The sequence below is a fragment of the Ciconia boyciana genome, chromosome 6 (assembly GCF_034638445.1).
Source record: "Ciconia boyciana chromosome 6, ASM3463844v1, whole genome shotgun sequence".
NCBI classification, from domain to species: domain Eukaryota; kingdom Metazoa; phylum Chordata; class Aves; order Ciconiiformes; family Ciconiidae; genus Ciconia; species Ciconia boyciana.
Window position 1 is genome coordinate 40,462,824 of NC_132939.1, and position 17,876 is coordinate 40,480,699.

The window sequence follows — 17,876 nt, forward strand, 5'->3', positions numbered from 1 at the left end:
GTACATTGGCACAGATGACATAGTTCACAATATAAGGGGAAGTAACATACTGAAGCAAGCAAAACAAGGTAAAATGAATGACAACTGACAAAAAAGCAAGTGAACTCAGAATATTTTTTTTCAAATGAGAGGAATAAAAATATGTTAAGTGTGTACATAAGCAATGACACATGCAGAATAAAAAGAGATAAATAATGGGGGGAGGGGTAGAGGACTGAGGAGTATGTAAAAGCAGAAAAGACCTCTCAGGTGCATATCTGCAAGGCTTTTGGTTCATACCAGAAACTGAGGTGACATTGGGAGCCACAGCAAAATTAAAGTTTCATGCCTTCCTGAAAATTGTGCTTAGCATCCTGGACCTACAACTTCAACAGGATCTAAACCACTCAGGCAGTGTCTGTCATTTCATTAATAAATTTCAGTGAGTAAATGAGATCAGTACATTTTCATGAAGGAATCTGTAACTATGACCCTATTACTTTGATTTTTTGGAATGGGGAAAAAATCAGAAAATTATTCACTTTTAATATGTTATGTGATATCTATGGAGGATTTGTGGTGCACAGTCCTTTGTTCTAAAGCCAGCAAACCAGGTAGTATGACAATCATCACCTTGTCACAAGTCATGGAACAGAGCACTGGGGGAATCCAACATGCAGCTGAATACAGACAGCGGAGCATTGGCACAGGCAAGGGAAAGTGTAAAGGACTCATAAGAGATTACTCTGTGGATTAACCAGCCTTCTTTTTTTCAAATGCACACCTGTGTGAGATGGGTACAACCTCTTCTAAATGGAACAACCTCTTCTAAATGGAATAATGACTGTGGTGTGGGAAACTAAAATGCCAATTTTCCTCCCTTCTTGGTGTTCTCAGGCTGGAGACAGGGTAAAGAGTTGAAACAATGAGTTTTGACTAGACGAAAGTGCTATGGACGCTTTGTGACAGCGTTGCCTGACCATGTCTCTGTACGGTTGTAAGCAAAGGTAAGCCTCTTCCAAGAAAGCTGCTGCTTCATTTAATGTACATCTTAGGAACTTCTGGGTAAGTAATATTGATACTGCATTGACCTGTTACAGGCATGTTCTATGTTAGTCTTGAATAATACTTTATCTAGATTTTAGATAACTTATGAAATGGGTTCATCATACAATAATCTTTAAATAACAGGCATGGAAATTCTAAAAAGTAAACCTATCCCAATTTAATTACTTATATTAGGAGAAATGTGCCTTTTTCTGAATGTTTTTTTTTTTCTCAGCTGGGAAGAAATTTATCTAGAGACTAAACATTGAGACCTCATGGCAATCAGCACTCTTGAAATTTTAGACTATAAGTCACATCCAAATAAAATACTTTTATAACCAGATATTGCCTCAGAAAGCTCAGAGCTTGATCTGAGTTTATTTGATCACCTTCTAACTTAAGAGTAAACATGTTAAAATATGCATATACAGTATGGAAAATATATGTTGGTATATAGTCTTTGTACAGTACTTAGAAATTAATGATATACGCATACAGGTAAGATGACATATAATAATAGCATGTCTATGACTGTTTAAAAAAGAATTAAGTCTGTAAAAACATTTCATGGTCACAAAATCTAATCAAATGATAATGAACTGCAAGTGTACTTCACATTACTATAGGAAGTAACTGTCCCAGTGTATCTTTCACTGCTAGGTGCCAGTCTGGCAAAACCAATAATCTGAGTTTACCCATTTAGCCTGGCAAGGTGCAGACTCACATAGCTGTCTTTCAAGACTCAGACTGTAAGAGTATGTCTGTTTTCCACATCACTAGAAATTCTGTATTCTGCATATGATAAACCATAAGATAATAGGCCTGGAAAAAAACAGTAGAGTGGGCTTGAATAAAACAAGAGTGGAAGTATATCCATTCAAATAGTAGGACGCAGGGTGTGATTTGTGGTAAGACAATCTCAAGATTTCCTCACTCAGCTCTTTGAGAAATCTGGTTTTGGTACAAAGGAGAAAATTCATTCTTTAGCACTATTATTCAGTCTTCTGTCTTCATCTAGAATAACCAATTAGTTACACTGATTCTGTGTTCTTTTAGAGCAGATACCAAAAGATATCTGAAAGGTATGTGAGAGTTGACCATGCAAAACTAAGAATCAATTTTGGACCAACAAGTTTCACTACTGCAGGGCCCTCAAATATCAATTGAAGGCTTTAGTTGTCTAAGCAGATTGAAAGCTTCAGTCTGCTTCCTCACTTAAAATGTTTGCAGAACAAATGAAGCTTTTTCTTTGTTCCATCTTTGTGCACACCACAATATGCATCATCTCTGTAAACCAGAAAGAAAATAAGATTTTTTTACTATATTGTTACTATTTGGTTTATTGTATTTTCTGTTTATGGTTTTCCTTTTCACTTCTAACAATTCCCAGAGTTAATATAAATACACATAAGCTGAAGTTGTTTCTATGGTTGTTTAGATTTAACATGAAATACATAAACAGGACTTGAATCAAGGGATTAGAACTTGCATGTTTCTCCTAAGTTAACACTCCAATGGCTTGCCTAGTCATCATGTTTTCTTATGGTTTTCTCTTCTCAAAGCTTCAGTGGAAAGCATAGAAAGTGACCTTCCTACACTTAAGTCATTCTGTAGGGTATCTCCTTGAAAAAAAGGAAATGTAGGATCAGTCACCCATAGGCTGTGGAGGAAAAGGAATCTATTGCTTGCATTTCACAGAAAACAGGATTATATAAAAGTAAGACTCCATTTTAAGTTGTCTCTTCGAAGACTGTAGCAGGTGCACTGCACTTTGTGAAGATCACAGTTTTTTGGGGCATGTAACAAGACACTGAATATTAGCTGTTGAGTAACTTGCAGGCACTTGGGAGAAAGACTGCCTGATTTGTGGCACCCACTTTCATTTTGGTGGAAGCTAAGTGCTATCCTCACCAAAATATGAAGCAGTTCTTGACACTAGGCAGGTATGATTAAGTACCTCAAGAACTTTGAAGGCAAAATGTGAGAAATCCTCCAGAGGTCAGAACAAATAACCAATTTCAATTATAGGCACTTGCAAGTGAAAATCCCTTCTTCACATAAGAACTTGCTTATTTTGGATCTGGTTCAAAGGGTCTAGGTTCACAAAAGGACATACCCTCTATATATTACTAGATTTCTATACCTAACAATGAGATACATGATAGCTCATGAGATGAATAGAAAGGCGCCTAAAGTAGTCACTGGGTAACTTGAAAAGGTGAAGTGCACTTCAAATATAGCCTGTCTTTGGGACCACAAATCTTAGACTGGGCTAGCCTGGAGGTAACATCCTCCCCTTGAGTTCTCAGAGCTAAACCATTTCCTAGAGTTAGGTGCTGAAGTCCTTCATTTAAAAAAATGAGGAAAGGGGGCAGATTCTTCTTTCAAAAAGAGTCATTGAAAGTTTTAAATCTTTCAATGATTTGAAAAAATGAAAAAAATTAAAAAAAATAAAATTAAAAAATTATTTCTATATGTGTAGTCTTTTAGAAGTTAGAGCACTCACTCGTATAGGACATGTGTTCAGTTCTGTGTTTGACTGAAATAATTCACCAGAATACATTGAAGGGTTTTTCTGGGGGAGGCTTTGGACATTTTGTATCCGTACACCTGTGGTTTTTGGTTTACAAACTCATTTTCTGTAGAACTTTTGCATTACAGGTATAACAGTTCTTGAATTGGAGAGTAAAGTGAAAATGTGAATGAACATAGGTATCATTCTGTTACCTAAAGGTGAGGCCACTCATCTGTGAGAAAAGAAATCTAGATTGTCTTTGCCATTTAGCACTTTTAAGGCTTATTTTTTCAGCATGTACTCAAAAGTACAGGCTTTAGGAGAGCTTTGCTACCAAAATCTTTGGCACATTTCAGGTGCCTGTAGGCTGCTCTAAAATGGGAACTTTTGAAAAACTGAAATTCGTAAAGTAGTAGTTATACTCCTCTGAACTTACATTCCATTACAGAAATACCTCTAGATTATAAAGACAGTCCTACATGTCTGTTGGTGTGTAAATCCTTGGATTTCAGTGAAACTACACCCTGGCAGATTTTTAATCTTTGGAATTTGAGATGTGCTTGAAAAAGTATCTTGATTCATAAAAAGAAAATAACAACAGCAAAAATAAGCCAAAACAACACCAAAACCAGCTTTCTAGTTATCAAGTTATGCTTAATATTTTTTTCAGACGACCTCTTCTGCATGATGTTTGGCTTTTCCAAACTGTGTTTGCTTCTGTTTTCTGAAAGATAGCTATAGGTCTATACATATTTTATGTCTGCCCTTTTAATGCTATTTCTAGCTAATTATACCAATACAAGAAGCCTAAAGCAAATATGATTTTAGCAGTTTATAATATGAAAAGTATCTTGCCCTTAGTGTATACTAACGAGATCTGTACATACAATTATTATTAGCAAGCACTCCACCTACTGGTTCAAATTATGCCAGGCAAGTCATCAGAAAAATAGTTCATGTTCTAATAAGAGCTTTACTGCCTAAGGGTACAATCATTCTGGTCCCCAGTACTTTAAGTGTTTAAACATCTTCTGTGGAACCAATCAGGTATACATATGTCTTTAAACTGCTATTCAAACTCATTAGCAGAATTCACCTAATTTACTTTCACAGATAACTATCCTAACTAATATGTCCCAGCCTTAGCTGTGAATGTCAATTGAATATGTGCCAATAAAAAGCAAAAGGTACAAAAACCATGAGATGTTTTTCTTTTTGTATTTCCTACATACATGATCTCTATAAATGAGTTTTTAGACAAGGATTTAAAAAAACCCCATGAATAAAAATGCAGCCTGACATAGTAAAAGTAAGCATGAAAAATATGTAAATGCTGATTAAGCTCCTAATTCTTCATCTTCATAACCTTGATAAAGGCAATAGAGGAGAAAATACTGTGATACAGTGGTGAGCTTTTTAACAGAATTGAGATAAAATAAACCATTTATAGTTAAGAAGTTTTAGTAAAATAGTGTTCATTTTTTAAGATACACACACAGGCACATACATGTATCAGCAAGCCATCTCTATTTATTTTTCAGTACAACTTGTTATGCAATTATTGGCGTATAATCTACATAATGGCTGGATATTATTTCTTTCACACACATTGTCCACTGAAATCTATGGGACATATGCATATTCAGGGAATGCACAATTGCTTCTATTCATGTACAGTTTAACACAGCAAACGATACAGACTCATAGATGAAAATCAGATTAGGTATGGATACAGAAGCAAGAGCTGCACCAAAATAGCTTTACTTTAAGAAATTGTGTTGCAAGAATGTATGTTATTTTTCCAGACATAAATATACTGCAGAGCATATATGTTTCTTAAACGGTCATTTGAATTTTGTTATCAAATTTCCATCAAGTACACTATCAATAATGAGATGTCTTAAGCATGTTCATTTTAATTGATATGATGAGGTTGTCTGCTTTCAGCAACTTTATGTAGTGTTAACTGAAACAAACACTGATACAATATAATACCATGTGATAGCAAAGTCACACACTAAGGACTGAAGATTGTCTTGCCTGCCCATTCCAGCTGCTGCTTTTCAATACTGCTTAGAAGCCTGACATAATAGTACACATGTCAATATCAACAAATGCAGTTGTGGATGGAGTCACTCTTTACAGGAAAGAATTTTAACACAGGGGGAAAAAAAAAAGAAGTAGCTCACTAAAATAAACACAAAACAAAGAATGTGGAAACACAGCACAAATCTACCCAACAAAATTTACCTGACCCTTTAAAGCTCACCAAAACATGACAGAAGGTCCCCTTGATAGTCTGTATCATATATATGTTCTGAGACTGTGCTGCCCATATGTTCAATAAAACTGTTGAATCTCAAAGTTATAATAATTTGCAACAAGGTGCCAGAACCAATTATTAAATATCATATGATCCAGCAGAGATGAAATAAAAATATACAGGGTCGATTTTACTGGCTCTGACTGTTATGAAGATTATAAAATACTTAGAATTGCAGTTTAACTTAAGGGGAGTCTTAAACACTTCCTTATGCTTAAATTTTGCTCACAGCAGAATATCAGAAGCCAAATGCAGATGGTACATTTTCCTAGGTACAAAGAGAAGATTGCCCTTATCGTTATTGGTTTGAATATCAATTTAGTAAAAAAAAAAAAGCTATTATGATATCTTTTAATAGTGTAAACCTTTGTTCAAAAGAGCAAGTGACAGCCAAAAGTACAATTCAAGTGAGAAAAAAGGTACAGTGTGATTAGATCAGTGAATGATACCATCTCAGCCAAATAGCTGCCTATAGTGTGGAAAAAGAAGACACTTAGGACTGAGTGTAAACAGTCATTATTTATTTACCATGACATCTCTTAAACATGAATGAGTGAATGTTTTAAATACTAGTTCCCATCTTTTAGCCAAGGTCAACTGTTTCACACTGGTCTGTGCTTTTCCTCAAGCTGTAAAACCTAGGGGTTGACCTGAGATGTTTATATGATTTTTTAATTGTTGTTAAATATCAGGGAGGAGTTTCGCTGAAATGATTATGAAGTTCCCCATAAAAAGACTCAAATGTGCTTTCAAATTAGCTACAGAGCATCTTCCTACTCTATGTGTCTAAGAATTAAATATTGTATTATACAGTGGGACAAAAAAAGTGTTTTATTTCTACCAGTGAATGCAACTTTGATCTTAGTGTCTTATGGCTGCAAGCATCAAAATGTTGTTGCTGCTGCAGGAAAAAAAGTATTTCTGCCCTGAGTTATTGGAGCATTGCAAGAATAGGACCATGTTTGTCTATGTATGTTTACAGCACCTGTCAGCCGATACACGAGAAACAAGAAGAGTAATGTAAACTGATCCCCGCCTTTTGCTGAATATTTAATGTAGTCTGCTGGAAAGAAAAGCACAAACATTCTACTTTTCCAAAGCCTGTCTTCCTTGCCCTCTTCTAATTTTCTCTGGGGAGGGATGGGTTTCGAACTTGGTCACTGCTAGTGCCCATTTGCTTCTGGATCTTTACTTTTAAGTCTTGGCTTTCTTCCTGTCTCCTGAAACTAAATTTACTTCATTTTAGCCACCTCACAGCAGACTTGTGTGTATATATTTTCAAGGAAATTTGATTGTCTGTATAGATTTTTAAATCAGCTTTCAGATCCAGTTCAGAAATTTGTAAACTGTTGTGTTGTTGCGTCAGGCAATAGTGGAACACAGACCTCAGATGCACATCACCCAATACTATAAAGTGATCTTTAAATGAGACAACTAGGGCATAAGTAGATTAAAGTGGCCAATAATGGGAAAACAAGTGCCCATTCCAAGAGCAATTGTAAGAAATTTAAGCCTCAGGAAGTTGCATTATACATTTTATTAAATTGAGGGTATATTCACACTTATTGTGGCTTGAAATTTGAACCAGTATTTTCTGTCTTTGGTTACCTTACTTTAGGATTCCTTAATGGGCTGAAGATGTAATGCATAATATCATATGACTGCTTTAAGTTTGCAAGTTAGTTTCTTAAAAGTTGTAATTTAATTTAAATTGACAACTCTACAATAAACTACTGTTCTCTCATAGCAAGCAGTATCTGACCTAAAATGCATGTAACAAGACCCTAAGATTCTAACAAAATCCCACTTCTTTGTCATTTTAACCTTGTTTGCAACAGAAAACATCTAATTTTGAGCACTACTACCAGTTAACAGTATGTAAAATATTAGCTTTCAAAAAATTTAAATCATATTTACATTCAGAGCTTGCTGGTTTTCCAATAATCAAGAGAGAATGAAAAAAAGATTGAGCATCCCATTGATGTACAAAAAATGAATTTATACATACTCCAAAGGAGTCCTTTTTAAAAGGATATCTTAAATGGTACCTGTTTACACAGGAAAATAGAGAATCTGATCAGTGCCAGACAAGATAAACTGTGGCAGGGAAAATTACTTTAAAGGTTACATGTAGTGCACTATGTAAATTGTGAAATATCATAATTTCTAAGAGGCTAAAGATTTGGTTAATCAAAGGAAATGAAAGAGGTGTGGCCTTCACATCTCTTGAATATTCAAAGAGTCATAGGTTGCTTTGCCAGTCTCAAGACCAACCTTTCCCCAAGTGCCAAGCACATTCTCTGAGGTAAGATTGATTCAAAAGCTATACTGAGTCTGGTTGGCTACCTGTAGAGAAGTCACTGCAGTTAGTTCCAGGTGAAAAATATAAAAACAATTATTTCTCATGGATGCTGGTTTGTTTAACAGCTCCATGGTTCCACCTTCCTGAAGCTTGGAATATTCTCCTGGAAACCCCATCATGACTTTTTATGCAAAGATGCTTCTGCCAATTTTGGGAGAAAGAGAGGCAAAACTGATTTGATCTCACTCTTTTCCATCTGTTATTTTAGTGTATTCTTATGGAAAGTAACCTTTTATCTCCTTTATGCAGCACTGTCCTGAGGTAATGTCTATATTGCTGAAAAATACTGTAATTGAAAAAAAAAAAAAAAGATATTTCTGACACGGTGCCACCAATTTCTAGGTCCTTAAGATGAATGTAGTCTCTTACAAATTTTAAAGACTGCCATATATAGAAAGGATTGGCTTCTTTGAATGTCAGAAGTACTCTTGCTCACAGGATTAACATGAGCTTGTTTTTGCAAATAATATGTTTGTGGTTTAATTTGGTTATGCAATTTGGTAAGAATTTGAAGAGCTCTTGGGTTAAGAGTTGTAAAGGATGAACACATAACTAAAACCATGAAAAGTGTAGCATAACTCATTATATTCCAGTTTTGTCTTGGGCTGTATCACATATTAATGTTGTGCTTTCCCCATCAGTTTTGTATTTTTCAGAAGTTAATCCTCTATCAATGAAGAGGGTTACAAATTCATAATGTGTCAAGGAGGGTTGCATATTATTAGTTTTATGTGCACTCCTATATACATATATGTATTTCAGACACATGCACATACAAATAGATATATGCATAATGTAATTTCTAAATGCTTTGGAGTTATTCTAAATGTCCATAAAAATACAAAAATTGTCTCTAGCCTGTTGTTTCTGTTAGTAGCAAACAATATATAGTGCCGTATACAGCATAGGTTAAGAAAAAGGTAATGGTGAAAAAGGTTTGCAAATCTTTTACATAGATTGATAAGGAGGCCTTTCTAATATTTACTCTATGTACATATTACTGTACATGATTTTTTTCCTGGTAATGGTATTTTTATTCATCTTCCTAGTGAATATGCATAACTTACGCTTCACTACACTGTTAAAACATGGTGCAGTTCCCAGTATGGGAGTGACTTTTAGTTGTAATAGGATAGAAAACATTATTTACAGATGTCAGTGGCAGGAATGAGTGATTCACTGTATTGTTGAAAGCGAAGCCAAAGAGTGATGCACTGCTTCTTAAGTTTAGGTTATTTAGATTTAGTGGCTGATTTCGGATGCTACCTCCTCATCAGCCAAGAAAGTCTCAGAAGGCAGTTTAGAGTACCTGAGAAACCTCTGTCTTTTAGCTCTGTAGGAGCTCATTGATGAAGACAACTTAATGTGACACCCTCCAACTAAAAGACCCTGAGGGAGGTTGAGATGCTACACTGTTTCAGAAAATATGCACTTGATGCTTGGTTTGGGTAGAGGCGGAGAATCAAAAAACTCGAATTAGGACTGTAAGGGAAACTGCTGCAACATTTTGAAATTGTACCTTCATGAAATGAAACAAAATGATAGCATAAAAAACCCATGCTGTTGTTTTTCTTATTTAAGAGAGTGTTTTTAGTGTCTGAAATGCCCTGAAGTTTATATTATCTACCCTTCATCCTACCTTAGATTTCAATGAGGACTAGAATACCTTTACATGTCTCCCATGAAAGGTATTGACACTAAGAAATAATTAGAGTTGGACTGATTCCATACCCAGTGGAGTCAATGGAAGGACTGACTGATTCCCATGGGTATTGGTTCACTCTATATTGTGTTTTCACTCCCTTCCTATGACTAATTCTTCTCTCCCTCTGTATTTTTTTGCTGTTAGTAATCAACAATAGTCAAGAACAGAGAGCAAGTATGGAACAAGTAAATGACAATATAATATGCTAGAACTAATAAATACTAACAGCATTAGTTTCTTAAGATTAAAAGTTAACTTGTGAGAAGTGTAAGGAAGCTACATTGTGGGTAAACCATCTTTGAGGGAATGTATTATGATTAAGATTTCTAGGCAATAGAAAAGAAATCCTATACACTGCAGATGATGGTTGCATTTCCTGTTGCTTGTTTGAGCCATACATGTCAGTCAAACTCAGCCTAAACTTTGTACATGATTGTTTTCCTTCAAGTTGGACCTATAGAGTTGGGCTTTGAGCTATGAAGTTGGGCCTTGATTGTTTTGCTTGAAGTTGGATCTATTATCTATGAAAAAGCACTTAATTTTCTCCTTTCTGCTTGAAATCCTCCTTTCTGGAGTTCCTTCCTTACTCTAAATGATAAGGCTGAGTCAAAATTTTATAGGGAAATGTCTGTCATCCCTCTGCCCAGCTGACTGAGCTGCTTCAGTTTCCTTGTTCCAGGCATTTAATTCTAACTGCAAATGAGGAGAAAACAGCAAGTTTGGGATCTTTCTCTGCCTGCAAGGGAAGATGTTACTATGAAATCACAAAACTCCTTTTTTGGGTTGTCAGCTTCCTTATTAATGTTCCACTGAAGTTACGGTTTAGTCAAGAATTAGGAGAAAAAAAGCTGCAGACTCCCAAGCTTTTTTAGAGTTAATGGAAGAAAGGGACAGTTCAAGATCTAAACTTCATCCTTGGTCTGAGTCACTTGCTGAAGAACCTACAGAAATAAACCTCCAAAGAATGTTAGCTTTTGTAAATAGTCTTATAATGTCTTTATGGGGTTATCTGCTTTAGTAGGTTAAAAGAAAAAGTAGGTAGTTCAAAAAAGAGGTATTGAACTCTGAATGGAGAATCTGAATGACAATCTATGCCACTACTAGAATCACTACCGACAGCTTCCCAAAGCATTGGTTTTCTGTGGAACTGTAACCATATCAGAAAAAGATTTTAAATTTACATCCTGGTTCAAGGTTTTTGGTTTAGAAGCAGAGATTTGTCTTCTGCTGAATTCTCTCCTTCATAGCTTCCATTCCATTTTATGTGTATCGACCACAGAGAAATTCTTGAGGATATGAAATGAAAAATTCCACATCATGCTTTGAGTACTTTTCTCTCTAGCAATCTGTTTCTTAACATAATGCAAGCATACACAAATGGAGTCAAAACCAGTCTGGTGTCCAGAGTGAAATGGAAACCAAGAGAGCATTCTGCAATACCAGCTATGGTCTCACAGGTGTGAAAGTGGTCTGTCAAAATTGCCCTATGAATACTTGAAAAATGAATGGAGACAGTGAACCTGAAAGGGCTCACAAGAGATGTTGAATCCTTCTTGACCTTAGGCTACAGTCTTGTCAGTCCCCTCTCTATAGACAATTAAAAGTGCAATTAACTCCTAGACCTTTGAAACCTCACAGGTTTCAGAATAATAATATTTAGTTGTACTCTTCTGGGAAGAAAAGTTGTAGTCACAGACTATGGAAAAAATTATATGCAGGTGGGCTGCCATAATTCAAGAATTTGACTTCATTTAGCACAGGAAGCTGAGGGTGTGAAAACATTAATGCTGACACACTATCCAGATGGCTAGTTTACCATGTGCAAGAAGACAGTACAGCAGTGATTATGCTGGAGCCAAAAATTACACGTGGAGATGGAACAAACTTCAAAAAGTCAGTCTCTTAAATGTGCCATTATACAAATTAATCTAAACTGATATGTTCATCTATTGCCTTACTAAAGTATCACTGATAGAATATTACAGACAAGCTGTTCTGAAAACCAAGATATTATTTTATTGCTATTTTTACAATGCCTGAGATGCTCCATCACAACCTTTTTTGTACATTCATTCTTCATAGTGTTGTATGAGAGTCAGCCTATGCACTTGAAATACACGGATGCGTGTTACAATGAACATAACAGGTGAAGTGAATATTAGCACATTTTAATAGGCTTTCTAAAGCACGGGAATTGTGTTACTTTGGGAGTGAGAGGAGGAATCCTAAAGGGACTTACAGATTCCTATAATCACCTGTGCAAACCTGATAAGAGCTAACTGGAAGTTCCAGTACTGAGCAAAATGATCTTCTCTTTGGTCAGGAATTATTTTCTTAGTCAAATGAGTAGTTTAGTTCAGTTAGCTGTTTCAAAAACTTAGATTTTATTTTTTAGTTAATTTTGGCTATACTAAATACTCATTGAACTGATGCATTAACTTTGAAAATATTTGCCAGAATTGTTCTTAGAAAATTTTGAAACTGGAGAAATTCTGAATTACTAGAAATTAGTCCCTGGGATTAATGGGGGGAATGTGAATTGTATTATTTTCACTTATGCAAATCACCTTTTCAAACAAGGCTTTATTTTCTTTGATAGGGTGCTGTGTTCCTGCAGCAGAAGTAATAAAGAATAAATCCCCACAACTGACATATAGCTGAAAGCAGTAGGCAGAGTGATCTACTATCTAGGAAGCCAAACATTTGGCTTTACTATATGATCTTGAAAAATTAGGTTTTTCTCCTGTCTTCTCTGACTGTTTTGTTATTCATACAAACTAGCATATAAGTGCTTTGACTCAAAGATTTCCTTTTGCTGTGTGCTTTTGTAACACTCAGCCCGATGGGGCTCCAATCCCTATTGAGGCTCCAGAAATAATCAGAGTAGACAATAAAATATTTATCCTCCTTAAATATATATTTGAAAAACAAGGAAAACTCTCTTATCAATGTACATGAAATAGATATAGTATCAGGATATAGCATAGCTTTGTCTGATGCAGCTCAAAACATCTGAATTTTGAGTTAAAATTTAGTTATGTGTGAAGCACAATTGCATCAGATGGTAGCTTATCAGAAAGATGCTGAGAGCAGATTTTGTGGAACAGGTTTCACTTTATGAGAAGAGGAGACCGAAATGCATAGTGCTGAACATGCGCTGGATAGTTTGTTTTCAAAATAAAACCCCAAATTTATCAGAAAGGTCTATGGTGGTCTTGCAGATTTTCAGAATTTTACAAAATGTTTGTTCACCCAAAGCAAGATGATTCACTTAATCTCAAACTAGAAACTCATGCAGCAACCATAGCACTGAAAACCCTGTGGACAGGTCAATTTTCTTAGCTTGCTTCATTGCAGGTAGGTATGTGCAATCTTCCTTTTATCCTTTGAATGGTGTAATTGTGTGTATACAATGGATAGTGCTATTTGATATTCTGTTTTCCTTTCAGACCATACTATTCCATTTCTGTTTTAAAGAAAAAAAAAATGTTTTCTCAAAGTTCTTCTACTAATACTTCTATTTATTTATTTTTCTTTGTTTTATAGCAGAGATAAGAGTAATATCACCCATTTTCGAGACTGAAATGAGGCAAACAGAACTTAGATTAATTTCTGGTGTTCTGTTGGCATTGCCTATCATGATGCCCAACAGTGTTTCCTTGCTTCCATGTATTTCTTCATTGGTTTCTATACCTGGGTTGTCGCTCATGTAATTGTTAGAATATAAGCTTCTTGGGATGGTGACCACAATTTTTTCTGTGTTAGAGCAGAACTAAGTGTGATGTGATTCTAGTACATGACATTTACAACAGCATTTAGTAAAGGAATTGAAATTACAAGAAATTGATGTCTTTTCAATCTCCTTGTTCTTGGAAATGGCTAAAACTATTTTAGTTTAATTGTTTCAGAATTATCAGCCTAAATTAGACATTCAGCATGAAAAATTACAGCCTAAAACAGTTAGTCTGGCAAAGTTACAATTAACTGAAAGCAACCACATAAGGAAAAATGTCAAGCAACTCTGAGAATAGGTCTCATATGCCTCATGAATAATGGGACAACGTAAATGTTTAGGCCAACTGTTTACTAGTAAACAACTTCTAGACAGATATTCCAAAGAAAACATTAAAATTGGAAAAAAAAAAAAAAAAGCTGCCGTGTCTGCCTGAGGTCAGTTTCTCCGTTCTGGTATGGGCATTTGCAATGAATGGCTTTTTGGAAGTTTTCTCAATAATTTTTCAAGGTGGTTCTATGGCGAAATGAATGTTATTCACTGTTTTCTACACAAATGCCAGTAGATATTGGCACACAACTTTTTGTCATTAAATTCGAGTAGAACCACTGTTGGAAAAATTCCTCTAATCTGTGAAAGTCAGATCACATGGGCCTAACCTGACTGAGACCCATAAAAGTGTCTGGGTTACCTTAATAGGAACCAAAGAAGGCTGCCTGCTGACCGTAAACAGGAGAGGGAGCTCCAGAGATGCAAGAGTTATTCATGATGTTTTATTTGGTGATATAGGCAATTCAGAGATGTTTAATTTACATGAAGAAAATGCCACTAGAGGCTTTGAGTTAAATATCAGACACACGACAGACGTCTTGTCTTGGAGAGTTAGCTCATTTTGTTTTGTTTTCATGTGCTTTGTGAAATCTTCTCATAAACCACTCTTGCCATTCAGAGCTTGAGCATTACCACAGTCTAAAACGCTACTCATTGCACTGCTGCGTACTTGCTGTTTGTATTGAATAACTGTGGTTATCATTAGAGGCATAGTATTAATTGACATGTGTACCACACCGAAGTCCATGATGTTTTTCTGTAATGGAAAAACGAAACAGCTACATTGTTCTAAATACTATATGTGATAAATTGTTTGATATTAACTTTTGTGGCCAGGCAGTTTTTCTTGCAGATCCTTAAATGTAAATGTTTTTTATAGTAATCATGGTTGCTAAAGTATTTAGAGCTAAAGTATATTTGCTAGTTCATGAAGCTGACATATAAAATAGGAAGAAAATTAGATGAGTTACTACTTTGCCACAGGAGTAGATCATAGAGGAATTGTATAATGGAGAATGTTGAACTCCTCTCATTCTCTCATTTGACGCGTCAAGACATCTGCCTTTCCTTTGGTTTGGTGAAAGCTCTTGTTCTAAGTTAACATGATTACTTCTTTATTTTCTTTACTCTAACTTTTGGACATATTGTATTTTACAAATCATAATTTTGATTAGTCATCAGTTTTGCAGGAATAAGTAGGAACAAGTTGCCTTCAGGGACCTCCTACATAATGCAAGAAATGATAACGAAGGAACATGTGCAAGCAAAAATAATAATAAAAAAGCTCTGTGCCTTTTGTCAATGTAATATATTTGATATATTTGAATTTTCAGTGAAATTCACACTGGACTGTGGCCACCAAACTGTTCTGTCTAGATTCACAGATCTAATATCAAATGCAGAGGAAAAGCAAAGTGTGACAAGGTGGGAATTTTAGTGAAAAAATCGATGGAAGGAGTCTTGAAGAAAGGAGAGCTGTAGGATCAGAAAAGGCTGGTATTAAGTAGCTTTTTGCAATGGTGTTCTAACTGGACCAACATTTACCTATCCACCTCTCAAAGTTTAGGACTTCTTATAAAGTATGGATTAGTTCATTCTTCTGAAAAGAGGATTGGGTGGCTCCTTTCCCTCCATATCGGCTTTACATGTAAAACTTACTGAGAAACATGTTGAGAATTGCTTTAGATGTAATGTTATAGAACATTTTAGCTTCATGGCTATTTTTCTGTTTTACAGGACATGAAGTTAAGCTTAAGGGCAGCAGATATCTGACTCTAACAGAATTCTTTACGTAAAATCATCAAGTGTTATTTACAAATAGGCTACATTAAATCTGTGAGGTAAATGGAGATGGTGTGTCTGTATCAAAGAATACTGTAGATACGAAGATCTGTCATTATTATTCACTTCACTTTCTAAGTAGTCAATTTTGCATGACTATTCAGGAAACTAAACTGAATTAGCCCTTTTGACCTCAGGAGTCTTACACAGTTAAATATTTATGAAACATCAGAACATGATAGTGGCTATTATGGCTCCTCAATTTTAGCAATTAATTTTATTGACAGAAGAATAAGGACTGCTTCTTTATCAGTGTGGCAACATCATAATTCACTTTCTACTTCTTTAAAAAAAAACCAAACCAAGTCACTGCATCTTGCTTATGTGAAATGGGCAACCTCCGTCCTGATACAGCTCTACTAAAAAGCCTTGTGAGGCCATGTATGTATTTCACCATATGTGAGACTGTCATGTTGTCGTAGTACACGTTATGCTTTCTTTCTCAACACATTAAAGATAATCAATATATTTTTTAAAAGCAGACAATCATCCTCTAAATCAATCAAAAACTTTTTCATGCCATTTAATTTGCTTAATTTAACTCTCTCTAACCATTCTACTGTTATGTTTTGATTTTACTCAGTACATTGAATGCTGTGTTTTGTTTTCAACAGATGTGACTTTGAGTGCACTGGAGAACAATTTATGCATTAGACTCAGAATTTTAAATGAATGTGCCCTCTAATGATTTCCTCAGTCTAAGCAGACACTTAAAATGTGACACTGAAACCAAGAAAAATTACTTAAAGGATCAGTTACATCTAAAATGATGAAATCAATAACAATATTTTCTCTGGGATTCTTTCTCTTCGATAAGCAAAATCTTTACTTAAGTTAAAAGCCACATTAAAATTTAATCACAATCTGTGTGCTTTAGCAATTGATAATTTCTGGACATCTGTCTTCTGTTTTGTTAAAGTCTTGTATTCCTTCTGGTTTTGTCTTGTCTTTTCATAGCAACATTAGGTACATTTGAAATTTAAAAAAAATTGAAAAGGGTTTATAACTTAGCCTAGAAAATGTCATGGCCTATAAGCCTTTGTCTTCTTTTTTGTTACACACATAATTCTTAACCATAGTATTAAAAAAAGCAAATTGTAACCTCAAAATAATCATGTTGTAAGATAACAAAAATATTAGCTCTAATATGACCACCAGCCAACAAGATTTTTTTTTCAGTTTATATGTGTTGATTCTATTTACCCTAAATGAAAGCAAGGTTTATTACAGTCAGTTTATACACGCTGTTTTGTCTTTCTAAGTGTTTTTCCGCTACATCTTAGATATTTTTAACAATAACTTGGGCTTAGAGTAGTTGTAAAAGCATAGGAATGATGTTAATTGCATTTATACATGTTTCTGAAAACTTTTGCCTTTGGAAGGATAAAAGCTAAAGTATTAAGATGACATATTTCATAATCTAAGAGCAGATTTTATAGGAACAACTACAGCAATTGCTGCTGTTCCTTGCTTCCTCTCCCCCTAATTTCTCAGAGGAGGAGAATAAAGAAAGATTATCTTTCACAGAACTTCCTCTGATTACAGCTCCATTCTCTGATCACCTAACATGTCTGCAGAGACTTGCAGTGATAATGTAGTATTTATTATAGGAGGACTATTTAGGAAAATCAATATGTTCAATGTAGGCTGTGCATTTAAGTCTTGAAGGCTGAAATAGCTGACATAGTGGTCATACTATAGTGTCTTGTGGTAAAACATTTTTCACTCTATTTCAGTGTGCTTGAGTTAATCAATAAGGTTAACTACATTTGTCAGGATTAGGGTCAATAAAATTTGTACTTGTTCAATATCAGAAGTAATGGAAGTGCTTGTATTTACTTTTGTCATAGTTTGCATCAGCTGCTAATTAATTAAACTTCTGCTGAAATTAATAAATAAGTAATAATTAGATACACACATTAAAAAACATAATTCAAAATGAAGCAGATTGCTGTTTCTTGAAAATATAAGTATCCATATAGTATGTCAATTAAGAAAAAAACTGAAATATTCCAAATATGTCCACAATATGTCCAAATA